Source organism: Vulpes lagopus, chromosome 3 (genome assembly GCF_018345385.1).
Source record: "Vulpes lagopus strain Blue_001 chromosome 3, ASM1834538v1, whole genome shotgun sequence".
Lineage (NCBI taxonomy): Eukaryota > Metazoa > Chordata > Mammalia > Carnivora > Canidae > Vulpes > Vulpes lagopus.
Window position 1 is genome coordinate 141,107,137 of NC_054826.1, and position 15,096 is coordinate 141,122,232.

Genomic DNA, 15,096 nt, shown 5'->3' on the forward strand with positions numbered 1-15,096 from the left:
AATGAGATACAGAGCCTTTAACCTCTTGGTCACTAGTTCAAATCTGCCCCTGGTCAGGAGTGACAGAAAGTCATTATCATCTGATGGCAGTTCAATAGGCTATGTGAAATGAATTTGTGATTTCAGTACCTACTGGAGAGAGATTCATGGCATAGTCTCACCATTGAGTGAGTACAAAATGGTAGTTGTGATTTTAGTTTGGAGAAAAAGGAGGAGTCCAATCATTGCTAAGTATTCCAGGGCTTTTTATTTTGTTTCGTTTTTTTGAGCTGAGACTTCTTTTAGTGGATTTGTTGATGGAATGGCATAGGAGAGCTAGGCTTGCCCTTGTGTTGGTTTGTGATTTGAGGCCGTGAGATGCACATCCATAGGAATCCGTATCTGTCATTGTTGCTAATGAGGTACAATTCAGCATCTCTAAATTGACTTTTAAAAAGTGATTTCAGTCCCAGATGGTGATTAATTCAAGATTGAAAGTTACATCATTTATGTCTCCTGTTTCTTCAGCGCCCTTCTGCATATATTTTTTAAATGTTTCATTTTCCCTTTTAATCATATTATTAATTTTATCTACATTTGGACATATAACTGAACATTTAGAGAGGCCTATTCATTCTTGTCAATCTTTCACATGAGAAATACTGAGTTAACAAACAAGAATAGAAAATTGTAAGGACACTTTGAAGACGGGGAATTAAAAATCGAGCACAGTGCGAAAGGATCATTGCTATAAAGCTAATTGAATTATGTGCATTCATATCAATAAATGAAATCTTTCACCTTCTGCCACTTTTAGGGTTGGAGATTATGTGAGGGATTTTGTCTTTCTAATATCTTTAGTGAACAGTCAGGTTATTAAAACTTTTTGATTTGGGGATCTCTTTTAAAGGAATTAACCTTTCTAAAGAGGACAAACGCATATGTTTATACTTGAAAGATTTATAAGATCACAGCATTTTCTTCATAATGGAATATTTACATTTTTATTTTATATCAAGCTCACTGATTTTCAAAAAGAATTCACGTCGGATTGTAAGGATTTTAAAGCTATCTCTGATAATTTTTATGATGTGAAAATAAAATCTAAAGAATGATAGCTACTGTGGCTCATATTAAAGATTACTGATCTGTACAAAGATGAGCAGTTGCTAAAAATATGACAATCTGGGATTTAGGAAACAAACTTGGAAGAACTTATCTATGTCCAAGTCTCTGTTGCTTAGAAGAACTTCAGTGCCAACTTTAAAGACACTTGTTATCATTATCATTGCTTAAAATATCATTTTAATTTCACATCTTCAAAGGCATTCTTTTGCCCTGAAATATACTAGTGGTTTCTACAATATCTGAAGAACTATGATTTGAGAATTAGAAATTTAAATTGCACAGGCTTAATATTAGAGCATTTCCGTTACCCTTTGCAGGTTTTGAGGCAGCTTATTCGACCTTACAGTCTCACCAGGAAGCTAATGGGAAAGCCTTGCAGCAATCTTCACAGGAAAGTTTCCAAATGTCAAGTGTCATCTTTCCAGCTGTTAGATGAATGGGTAGCCAAGAGGCATTTATTTGGGTGTGCAGCCCCTGTGAAATCTGGGTGAGGCAAGAGAAAAGGCTATAATTTGGTGGTTAGTTTACCAGTATTGGTATAGTTGCAGATCTCCTTGCCAGGCAAAGGACTTCATTTTGTGGTTTAATGATTGACAGCCAACTGCAGTGTTCCTGCACTTAGAAAATAAAAATGCCTTTAAAAAAGAGGCTCATCGATATGTCATACTAATTTTTAAAACCCTCACTGCTTCAGATAAAAACAATCTTATTGACGGAACTGGCTTCTTTTCTAAACCCCTCTCCAACTGAGAGGAGGTAAGGCTTTTCAAATGACAACTGTATTAAAATCTTGAGACCTATTGAAAAAGTGTCCTTCAGTTTAAGATATATTGCAAACTCTCTAATTCCTATGTTAAAAGAAGATTGATATGAATCATTGGCCACTGTCAGGTTGAAAAACAATGAATATCAATAAAAAGACAGTTTTAAATCATAATGGATTCAGTTTGAGATAGTGATAGACTCCAAAAAATAATATTGAAGTATGTCATGGCTAAATGCTGTTTCCATGCTGTTTTTCCACTTGGTCAGGATCACTGTATTGAAATGACTTCAGCCCAATTTCTTATTGGTAAACTACACCTTTAGACTGAACTAGAATCAAAAGTGCCTGTGATATCATTTTTATCCTTTTCAGTGAGAAGTAATAAATTTAAATTTGCTTATAGTCATTGAAAAATGAAGTCTATTCAAGTATTTTAAATAACCACTCAATAAACCCTGTAGACATCTATAGAGTTTATCTTTTTGATGGTACAGCAATGTTAATTTTTGATGTATTCCTTAGCTAAATATTTTAAAATAATTATTAAGGATCAGAAGCCTGACTTTTTTTCTAGTAAAATCTTTATTTGTAAAAATGTGTAGCTTTTTGTGTATGAAGGATTACTTTTTATGATATCTATATGTTGTAAAAGGATTGAGGGAAAAAATGAGGACTGAGCCTATGTCCAATGGAGCTATGAAAACAAAACTATCTAGTTGGTGATAGGGAAAGAAAATACCATGACTAATAAGTGATTTTAATGCCTTTTATTGACTTTATATAGGGTTCCAAACCTTTATTAAATGGCAGCATTTGACCTGAAAAGTAATTTAGAATGAAATTGTCTCCATAAAGGCAGAATATATCCTTACCAATATAGCAGTAGATTGCTACTTCAGGCAGATAACTTAAGATTAGAATGGTTAGAAGAAATAACTGAAAAATCTGATCTGTGCCATACTGAACCTGACCTCAGTAGGTGCTGAGGGAGTATGAAAGAAATTAGCCATTGCAAGGTCGCTTGGTCCAAATGGGGTATAGGTGTTAAGAATTCCATGCCAAATCTCTAACACCTTGATGCTTGGGGCCATGTGGCCCTCATGAAAATATCACAGAGAACAAAGCACTGAAAACCTTTAGCTTGCTGGTGGAAATTTAAATGCAAAAATTTTAATCAGAACTTTGTTCCTCTACATTCAGTGATTTACTAAAGTTGAGTCTTATATAAATTGTAATGGATTAGATTGAAAAATACCTAGATACAGGTGGTACAATGAAAGCCTAAAAGTTAGGAGACCTGGGTTCAAATCTTCATTTAATTACTCATTAATTCTGCCTTTGGACCTTTCGGGATTTCACATTGCCTTTTGGTTATCTCACTTATGGCTCTGAGATAGCACAACGTAGGCACAGAAGTGAAATTCTCAGCTCAAGGACTTAATGTTTAAAATCTCAAATGCATTATCTTTATCCTCACTATCTTTATCCATAAAAAAGATTAAATTATAGTTTTTCATGCTTCTGAAACCCAAATTATGTATGTTAAAAATAAAACATCTGATTTATCAAATACCTATAATATGCTGATTATCTTTTTTAGAGGCTTAATATTCACATCATACAAAATTATGCCTGCCAGAGTAACTTTTTTCTCATTTTACAAATTAGAAAATGTGTGCTAAATTTTGTTGAGATGGCAATGGCCCTGGAAATACTTGATCCAACCACTTAACATATGGGTCAGAAAGCTGAGGAACAGATTTTAAAAGTCAACTCATAGGAAAATTCAGGAGAAAAGAACAATAATAGAACTATCTGTAAGGAATTAAAAATAGATATGTTAAAGATCCCCAAAGAGATAAAGAGAGAACAGCATCCATAGAAAAGAACAGGAGAAAATAATGCCTATCATGAAGTGTTGATGGTCTGGCCTTCTGGGGCTAAAACACAGGTTTTTCCATTTTCGGCCCTACTCTTCTTCTCAATAATCATCCTGCCCATTTCTCATGGTGTCTGTTGGTTGAGCTTCAGTTGAGCATATGGAAGGCAGCACACATAGGGAAGTACCTGCCAATGGTCATAGAACTCTGTGCCAAAGTAGGGATGAGAACAGTGGCACTGGACTTGTATAATCCATGCAGCTAGTACTCAAAATGATCTTACCTCATTTTGGGATCACTTCTCATGCATTGCATGGTCACTGTATGCCAGACAACATCCCATGGGAATGTAGCCTTCAATGTGATTCTTTGTCAGCTTTGTTCTCTGCCTTATCCTTGGTGTCTAGAACAATGCCTACCTGATAGTAGGTGGTTGACCAATAAAATGCCTACCATACAGCAGGCTTTTGATAACTATGACTGAAAAATTGAATGTGCTGAGAAAATGTTTTAGATAATGGGGCACGTGAAGTTTAGGAAGCAGACTTTACAGATTCACTTGGCTCGTTGATGATAAATAACTACTTAGACTACTCAAACCGGTCGTGGGGTACAGTTATCATGGAAACAGAAGGATAAAAATGAACTTGCCAGTGCATCATAATTTTTCTCCTGTAATCCTCCCAGCCATCCTTTACAATAGTTTTTTTAAAGGTGAGACAAATGAGTTTCAAAGTTCCCCAACTGACCTATTTAGAGTCCAGAAATCACATCTGAGTTACTGTATTAGTTTTTTCCTGTATCCCTTCCCCCACTTTAAACTATTTTAAAGACTTCTCTTCCTAGAAATCCAAGGGTTAATAGGTTAACACAAAAGCAGGTATTGCCTGGTAGGTTGTTGACTTACAATTTTGAGCTTTTTATTCCAAGTCTTAATATTTAACATTGCTGTTGTCACCTTTCTTAAATGTCAGCTTCTTTTATTTACCTTCATCACTCTTACCTTGATCATGCTGACTTCTTTGTGCTACATGGATTTGCTGTCAGGCACCACCCTGTGCTGGTCACCAGGCTTTTCTTACACTAGTCAATGACATCTTGTCAGCAGTGTCACCACCTTTGCCCCTGGGCCTGCGACTATGGCAATTGTTACCTTACTGATTGACACTTTTGAAAATTTGTCAACATGTTATTTATTATTTGGGGGGTCCTTGGCTAACTTACAAACCACTTCTTAAAGTTAATTCAGTAGTTTATCCTTTTAATAGACCCTTTGGATTTTATGACCTAGAGCCTCTAATATCTATGTGGTATTTTCTTAATGAATATTATAATTAGTAGAAGATCAAAGAAACCAATGTTATTGCAGTAGCTCAACTGATAAATCTAACCATTTATTTCAAAGTCGGGGAGTATACCAACACTGTTGGTATATGCATGACTCTGCTCACCTCCTTCTCATATATGCTCAGATGTTACTTTATTAAAGAAACCTCCATGGGCACGAAATGGAAACTATCCCTGCCCCTAGCCACACTACTGCCTAACCTGCATATACTCTGCATTCTGTTTCTGAGGAGAAGACACTTGAAAACACGATTTGGGGTTCCTGGACTCAATTGCAATGTATGTGTATGAGGGGTAGGGGTTCCCTGTGCCAGAAAGCACCAGTTGGGGCACCAGTTGGGTATTCTACAATGTAACTCAATTCCAACACTATCTACCTTGAAACAACATCAGATCTCACAAGTAAGCACAGTTCTGCTAGACTGTCCCACCTTTTGTCCATTCCTGCCACTTCACATGCCAGCTATAAGCCCAGGTTACCACCTGTGTTTTTTACCAACAAGCTGTAGATCAGAGGTTCCAGTGACCCCTTCCAACTCAGGATAGCATTCCTAAGTCCAAGTTGTTACCTGTACTTCTGACCAACTGGCTATAGATCAGCGGTTCCTATGACTGCCTCAATGGGTTCAATTAATTTGCCAGAGTGGCTCACAGAACTCAGAGATATTTTTTACTTACTAGCTCACTGGTTTATTATAAAAGGATATAACTAAGGAGCAGCTGGATGGAAAATATGTGCAGAGCAAGTATGCAGAAAGGATACAGAGCTTCCATGCCCTCTTCAGGTGCAACTTTCTCCCCAATCTCCACCTGTATACCAACCTGGAAGCTCTCTGAACCTTGTCCTTATGTTTTTATTTTTTATTTTTATTTATTTATTTATTTATTTATTTATTTATTTATTTATTTATTTATAATGCAGGCTTTATTACATAGGCACAATTGATTAAATCTTGATTCAACCTCCAGCACCTGTCATCTCCCTCGAGGTCAGGGGGTGGAGGGGATGGGACAGAAGTTTCCAACCCTAGAAGCATGTGGCAGAGTCTCCTGGTAACCAGCCCCCATCCTTAGGTGCCTTCATCCATTGACATAAAAAAAGATACCTTCATTGCTCTCATCACTCAAGAAATCCTGTGTGTTTCAGGAGCTAGAAACTGTATGAAAACCAAATACATATTTCTTATTATAAATCACAACATCACACATACACACAGGCATGCACACACGCGCACATACACACACATTCATCTATGTTTTTGATTCCTTCTCCCACCATCACTTTGGAATATAAAATCCATGCAACCAGAAAATGTACTTTGTTTACTGCTATGTTTTTAGCACCTGGGCACAATGCCTACCATATAGTAGACACTTCATAAATATCACTGAAAGATTGAAAATGGCTAGGAAACATTTTAAATCATGGGGCACATGAGATTTAGGAAGCACATTTTATAAGTTCACTTGCTTGTTGGTGATTCTACCTTAGGTTGCTATATTTTTCAGCTCAGGTTGCCATAACAAGATATCATAAACTAGGTGGCTTAACCACTAGGAATTTATATTCTGTCAGTTCTAGAGGCTGAACGTCTGAGATCAGGGTGCCAGCATGGTTGAGTTCTGGTGAAAGTTCTCCTCCTAGCTATAGATGGCTGCCTTCTCACTGTGTCCCCACATGTATCTCTTCTTCTAGAGGCACTAATCCCATCATGAGGGCCTCACCTCCATGACCTCCTCTAAACTCAAGCTACTCCTCAAAGCCCACTCTCAAAATAATACCGCTTTGGTGTCAGGGCTTCAACATATGAATTCTGGGGGAATACAGTTCAATCCATAGCTGTTGCTAAAAGAGCTGGTACCCGGAGGTGGGAGTAAAGTTTAAATGGAAACAGAATTAAAAAAACAAAACAAAACAAAAACAAACAAACAAAAAAAAACCATCCAAGAAGACAGAACAGCAATTGCAAGCACTCCGGGAAAGCTAGAGTTTAGTAGAAGTCATATGTGACTGATAGATGTATTAACATAGAGCAGCGTAAGATCAATTTGGATAGGGGGACAGGACCAGCTCATGGAAGATCTTGTAGGCTGAAATCGCTGGAATATTTTTTTAAATGCTATGAGAAATAAATGAAATATTTTAAACAATCAGATTTGTGTTTTTAAAAGACTCTGGTGCAAAATAAAGAGTGGACTCTAGTAGGAGGCAAGGAAAATGGAAAAAAACAAAACAAACAAACAAACAAACAAAAAAACAGAAATAGTCCCGAGATAATGATGGCAATGAGTATAGATAGAAGTACATGGATTCATATATTTCGAAGATAGGGTCATTAGATTTGCTGTTAGAAGAAAAATAGGGAATGAAAGAAGTAGTATTAAGAAAAATAGATTTTGGGCTTAAGCTGAATGAATGATAGTGTCATAAAGTTAAGTGGGGAAAAGTGGGGGAGGAATATTTTTTTTGTTGTTGTTGTTGAAGAAGAGGAATTTTTGCATGATACCACTGTAAGTTGCTTAAGAGCTGGTAGTTGAAGGTGGGGGTAAAGTTTAGATGAAGAAAAGAGCATATGGATTTGAATTAATGTTTAATTTTGTAGCCTTATTCTGCACTCAGGTTACAAATATCTTATTAAGAGCAATGTGAATATAATCCTTTAAAGAAGTGAGTAAAATGGGATCATTATTTTTTAGAAACTTTTCTATAGCCTATCTTTTCTGAAATTTTCATTACAAATTGTAATTTCTGGAGAAATGACACCTGATTTTATGTCATAATTGTAATCACCTACCTAGGCCTTTCCACCATGGAAGCAGCTAATCCAAATTAATTTCTGCATTGCAAGTTTTTCCCCTCAATAGATATTTCTTCAAAGGGCAAAGTAACTGACCTGGAGTTAATTAATGCATAAATCCAGCCTATGAATTAATCTAGTCATAAGTAGCTATACAATGTTATTTATTCTTTGCCTTAAAATAATCTCAGAATGGATGCTTCTAGAGCAGCTGTACCCCAAGATAGGGACAATTGTAGTTATATCACAATGAAATATAAATAAAATGAGTAGGTGAAAGCTGTTTGATAATTTTAAATTGGATGGAACATAGTAGTAGTTATTTTCTCTTCTTCAATCAAATATAACACTACCAATAGTCTTGCTTTTAACAGCGTGCTTTTTTTTTTTTAATTTTCATTCTAGTAAAACAAATTAGGGAAAAATGCAATTGGGATACATAATTATGATGTGAATTGCTTTTCCTCAACAACTAACCATTATACATGCAAATTTCTCTGTGTATAATTCCATGACCTAGCCAGGTATAGTAGAATGCCAGTGATAAAGAGTACTAATAATGTAATAATAAAATAATTAGGCCATTTTAAGATTATATTTGTTTTTATTTTCATTCTGAAATGAAAGGCATTATATTTGATTATCTTATCAATATCTGATCAGAATATGCTTTTTATTTTTGGTAATACATTTTCCATGTGTGTACATGTATTGTGTGTGTTTAATCAAACTATCATGAATAATTTTCAGATCAGTTTCCAATGTTGAGGACATTAATTCTTTGGAAGAATATTTATGTAAATAGGAGCAGCTTGATATAATGTAGGCTGTAGTAGCTTTAAATCCAAGTCTCACTCTATTATTTATTGACTCCTTGTCTTTGGAGAAGTTGCTTATTTTCTTTGAACCTCACTTTGCTCATTTTCAGTAGGAGAGTAACGCCTAATTTGAAGAGTTGTGATCATATGGAAAGAGTAAGTACAAAACACTTCTCACTGGGCCTGACATAAATATTATTTACAAGTAGGCAAGTATCTTACTGATTCTGAGAATAAACTGTCATATTTTTACAGTAGACCTCAATATTTAGACAATGTAATGATGAATATCAGAATAGATACTTTATAAGCAGATGAAATTCCCTATATAGGCCCTTTTTAGAATATCTACTCCCCTTATAGTAATACTTTATTCTCTTGAATATGCCCCTGGTAGCCATTTATTTCAGTAAGATAGACATGTAATGCACTCATGGCCAAACTTGAATTTCTCACTTGAGAATTGTTCCCCCTAATTCCTAATTCTCAAGGCAGTCTTGGATGTGTAGTTCAATTCCTTGGAGAGTATCCAAAAACTACTTGAATTTGCTTGAGTTGTACTCAAGTGATTCTGATGTAATTAATATGGAATCTATCTTCAGGACATCAAAAACACCTTCAGATGTTTTTAATATGTAGAGTTAAAAATAACTGAGCTGGACCTATAGAATAGCAACCATTCTGCATAAAGAATCAGAGGAAGCCAGTTGGCAGAGACAAGAATAAACCAGATGTGCATAGAAGAGTAGAGAAGGAGAGAGAGAGAGAGATTATGTGGCTTTCCATGAAGATTCACAGCCTTTCCTAGAGCTTAACATTCCTGAGTTTCATGAGATACTTCTGTACCCTTGTTCTTCATAGCCATCTGAGGCTGGTCTCTACTGCTAGCCAGGAGTTAAAAATCACGTGGGGCAGAAAAATGTTTCATTTTAAGCTAGATCCTGCCAAAATTGTGAGGTCAGTAAATGTTTATGTCACTTTATGTGCCTGATATAGGATGCATATACTCACCGTGGAACTTAATTGATGAGAGTAGTTATTTACTATTGCATTAAATAACTCTTTTTAGTGCTTTTGCTAAACTCAACAGTCCTCCAATGGTAAAAGTTGAATGTTACTCTAGATTTGAATCATAGAGAAATGGAATATATATCTTGAATACATTCGATGATTATTTCATCTAAATTGACTATCATTACTGAGAATTGATGTAAAAAGGAGACCAAGGCAAGGTCACTAGTGTAATGTATTCGACTAATATTTTGAGCGTCTTTCTGCCAAGTCTTATGCTAGGTGCTGAAATTAAATTAGGTAGGAGACACATACATGTTAACAAACAAAACAGAGAAGGGAACAACTTTGTGTGTAGATAGCCAGTCAAGTTTTGTAGTGAAGATGACAACAGGACTGACTGTTGGAAGATTGGTGGAAATTCTCAAGCAGAAAAGTCTGACAGGAAAGGAGAGTTTAGGAAAAGAAATAAAAAAGCAAGTCAAAATGCATAGATACATTAATGATATTTTTTTGTTTATTGGTTAATAACTGGAAATATAAAATGTTGTGAGGGAGTAATAGTAGATGGTATTAGAAAGAATGAAGAGTGGGGAAGAGCCCAGGTCACAGCTAGAGTTATATAATGCTAAAGAGCTGATGCTATATTCTGCAGGTAGTGAGGAGCCTTGAAGGATTTTGTAGGTGAAAATGAAATGAGAAAATTTAAATGTAACCCGTATAAATTTGGGACCTCTCATATGGTTTATGCATGTCATGCAGATAATTTTTTTACATGGAATTTTTAAAATTCTTCACTCAGTCTCCCCTTAAAAAATTCTGAGAGGGAAAAAAAACTTTCTAAAAAGTCATTATTAGACATCTCTCTCATTTGCAATGTATCTTAATGCCTGACATGGCTTCTATGAAAGAAATATCATTTTTACCTTACACTCTAAAAATCTACTGGACATCTCACTTTTCCTTAATCTCTATTTTTACCTCCCCACTCTGTCCTCTTCTCAGTTCTTATCAATTTTGCTTCTTGATTCTGTGCGGGCTTTTTTTTGTTTTGTTTTGTTTTGTTTTTGCTTTTCCTTTAAGTTATTTTGAACAATCAAAGAAATCGTGGTAACGTACATAGTAAAGACGGTTCCTGTTTTAGAAAGGGAAAGGAAGAAGGAGGAAATCACATAAATTCAAATTCTTGTATTTAACTCTTTCAACTATGTTAGCATAGTTCTCCATTTCAGAACATAAAAGGTACATGAGATAATCCAACAAAGGACAATGAGAATTCAAAATAATTGTGAAAAATAATTATGAAGTTATAAATGTTTAGCCTGGAGAAAAAGATTTGGATAGAATATGATAGTTCTTTAAAACATATTTGAGGGTTGCCATGTGGAAAAGCCATTTTATTTATCTTTGTCTCTAAGAGAGCAGAGTGGCCTTTAAGTGGCCTATATATATATATATATGATAATATATAATTATTAAATTATATATAATTTATAATATATATAATTATATATATTAAATTACATATAATTATTAATACTGTAATATATAACACATACACATATTACATATATTTCTAATTCTAATGGAGATATTGATTTGAATAATATATGATCTGATTTGAATAAGATACTGATTTGAATAAGAAATGATCACTGCCCTCAAGAAGCTTATGTTCTGTTTGTTTTTTTTTTGTTTTTTTGTTTTTTTTTTTTTGCTTATGTTCTGTTTGAAGAGAAAATCATTTGTACAGCCCAGTATGATGACTCCTGAGGTACAGGCATGTTTTAAATTGCAGTAAGAGATGACAGTAAGAAGTATTAGACAAGAATATGGAACTCATTAAGGAAATGCCCCAAGAAGCATATACTTGCATGAATGAACTGAGTTTGGAAAGATGAATAGTAATTTAATGGGTGAGGAAGGACTTGGGTTATATGTTAGGCCTATGTAAATACATTAAATAATGCATGGAGACATGTAGCAGTGTGATGAACTATCTGTGGTTTTAATTTCGTGTGTCAGTTGGTTGGAAGCTTTATTTGCATTCTTCTGTTTGGGAGCTCCAGAGACTTGTCTGTTCTGTTCATCTCTATAATGTCAAGTTCTCAATAAATACCTGCTGAGTAAATACATGAACAAAAATAGTTTAATATGAATGTTAAGAATTATGTCTAAGTTCTTAGGCACTACATTGTATAAGCAATCAGTATATGCCATGAAAATAAATTTGGTTTCCTGAAGATATGGATAAGTTTTAGCATATTAGTTATTAAATATCTAACCAGATATTTTCAGTGTAATTAAAAAATGATGTAATGTTACTTTTTTATGCCCTGGGAGTAGTCCAGATAAAATTATTTATCTACAGTGGCCAGGGAGTGCTCCAGATTGGGAAATTTTATAGTAAGTGAAGAAGAGAGAGATGGAATGGGAAAGGGTGCAGAGGCAAGATGGTATCAAGTATTTTTGAGGAAGAATGACAGAACCATTTTATTTCTGAGAGATGGCTTAAGGTAGTAGGAGGAAAATTGACCAAAAAACATAGAAAATTGCACATTTTATTCTGGCTTTGCTACTAATTGAATAACTTATAAGTACTTAACCTCCTTTACCCTTAGTTTTCTCTTTATAAAATAAAGCTTTTAAGGTTGATCATCTCTTTGATTGTTCTAGTTCTAAATATTTTTATATTTATCTATAGTATTAAATATAGCTGAAAGGGTTGATTTGAAACAACCTGTGGAGGAAGCTTAAGAGTAGTCTATTTACCTTGATCTTCCCTTACTGGTTTTTCATTGATTCTTTTAGAAAAATTGTTTTAGTATGCCTTTAATTCTATTTGTTTCATATAAGTATGTTCAGTGTTGAAAGTATAAAAAATAAAGGGAACAAAAATTTAAAAGTTAAAGGTCATCCCAATCCCAGTTCAGATAACACTAGTTAACATATGGATATTTACTCTTTATGATGGATAAACCTAAAAACATATAACAATACACATAAATATACTATTATAATAAATATAATTAAATATTTATTTATTTGTTTACTTATTTTTTACTGAAAACTTTTGGACTTACATATAATGTTAACACACTATTTTTTCACTTAGTATAGAATAAATACTCTTTCACGTCGGTACATTTTTTTTTTCTTGTATCAGTTTCTGTATCAGTCCGATACCAGTATAACATTCCTTTTTACAGTGGTATTATTGGGGAACTAATCTTCATTGCTCTAGGTTTCTTCTTCCTTTTTTTTTTAAGTTTTTAATTTTAATTCCAGTATAATTAACATAATCTAGGCTGTTTCTTACATCTATCATTTAATAATACTATTGGATGACTGGAAGAACAGTATTGTCTGCAATTGAAAATCTGGGTAACATATTCTTTAGAAGAGAATATGAGATAAACTTTGAAGCAGTTGAGTTTGAATTAACAGCAAAGCATCCATATCCAAAGGTCTTAAAGTATCTTGGGAATCTGAATTTGGAGGTTATGAATGGGATTTGGGAGGAATTAACCTCATGGTGAGAACTGAAATTTGAAATACTTAAGTTGTCTGAGCAAGGGTACAGAGGTGAACAGGATTTTAAACTTCAGAAAATGAAGCATGCATTGATTGGGCATAAGTAAATTGTGAGTTTGGACAGGCTAGGTTGCTGTAGCACCACACTGTGGTATAAAGTCTTAAAAACATAACAAAAGCCTTTTATGTATGATATGAAAAACAACTGCCTATTACAAGTAGAGATTTTAGATTACATCATGTGTGCATCAGTAGTACTTTTGTAAATAAAAGAAAATACATATTTTATAAGAAGCTGTACTTCTCATTTGAAAGAGTTTTATGTGTGTGTTTATATTTGTTACTGTTTGGTTTGGTTTATATTTTTGTTTTGAAGCATAAGGAAAATCTCGCTAAGTTTGTATCATCATTTCCTTTTTTAGTATTAAGGCAGAAACCTTTTTAAGAATTTCAGAGCAATGCCTTATTTATTTTAAACTACATAAATTAAGAGATGCAAGTTGAACTCACATGTATATATCCGCCTCTTTGGGCTGTTGCCTAATCAATATAGCTACAATTATAACAAACAAATTCATCTAAGATTGAAGGGATTAGATATTTCAGTATAAAACCTTAAAAAGAGAGGAAAACTAGTAGTGTCATTTACCTCACCTAAATAGATATGGAACCATATGCATTTCTGCTATTAGCGTCAAACACAAACTTGCCTGAACTTTCTAAGATTCCTCAGATATGAAAAATACATCTAGATTTTTCCCAGTGTTGACCAATCCATGGTGTGAGGAAAATCTTCCTTAGTCTAATCTAAATTTGCTTGATTCAGTTTAAACTATGATTACACAGCTGAGAAAATCACATCAAAGGTGTTTTTCCCCTCTTGTACCTCTGTTCAAATTCAGACACACCCACAAATTAACTATTCCCTATATTGTACATCATAGCTTTTGTCTTTGCTAATCTTTTTAACAGTATTACAATTCCACGGGAGGATAGTAGAAATTATGTTCACAACAGGACTGACCAATATTCAGAAATGTGCCTTGAAACCCAGAATGTTCCTGGCAGAAGATGCCTGCCATAGTTGAAAGCTTTGATGTGGTCAGGCATCTCTTTGTAGGTGTTCAAGACACATTAGTCTTTCAATTGACAAGTTTTTGATGCCTTTCTACAGACTAAGTGAACTTTGCTTTGCATTATAAATGGTGGAGGTCCAGAAATAATTTGTATGCAAGTCATGGCAATTTTTATCTACATAAGACACACTCCTGTAAAATTAAAGTTATGCTCAAACAAGTTTTCCTTTGAATGATGGCTCACAAGGGAAAGGAGTTCTTACTTTGGGATTAACTAGCCCTATCCATTTAGTAACCACTTTGGCTTAGAAAATACATCCTTTTAATATTTGCCAGTATTATTTGTCTTTCAGAGATAAACAGAGAGAAAGGGAAGGAGGAAGAAAAGGAAAGAGACAGAGACACTTTATAAACCAAAGGCCTGATGAGATCTTTAATAACCTACCCAGTCAGGAAGAGACAGCATTTAGCAAGTACCTATTCTGCTTCAGTGTTCCATGCACTTTGCATAACTGTTTTCATAATGCAAAGTAACATTATTACAGTGTTCCTTTAGCAAAGGTAATTTTCTAGTTGTGAGAGCTAGTTGAAGGTTTTGACATTAACTGTTTTGGTACCAGTTTTATTTCTGAAAAAAAGAATCTCCTCTTGCACATGAGTACATCCCCACTTTCCAAATTAGATGTCTTCCTGTGGTTTATGATCTCCTGCATTTTCCAATACCCCTATGAGGGTAGGAAATTAGGCCACCAGCATTCC

The 15,096-nt window shown here is 34.3% G+C and overlaps 1 protein-coding gene across 2 annotated transcripts in view; it reads left to right on the forward strand.

Moving 5' to 3' along the window:
- Positions 1 to 15,096, forward strand: part of DPYD (dihydropyrimidine dehydrogenase) — a 798,071-nt gene that overhangs the window by 399,021 nt on the left and 383,954 nt on the right. The window lies entirely within an intron of this gene.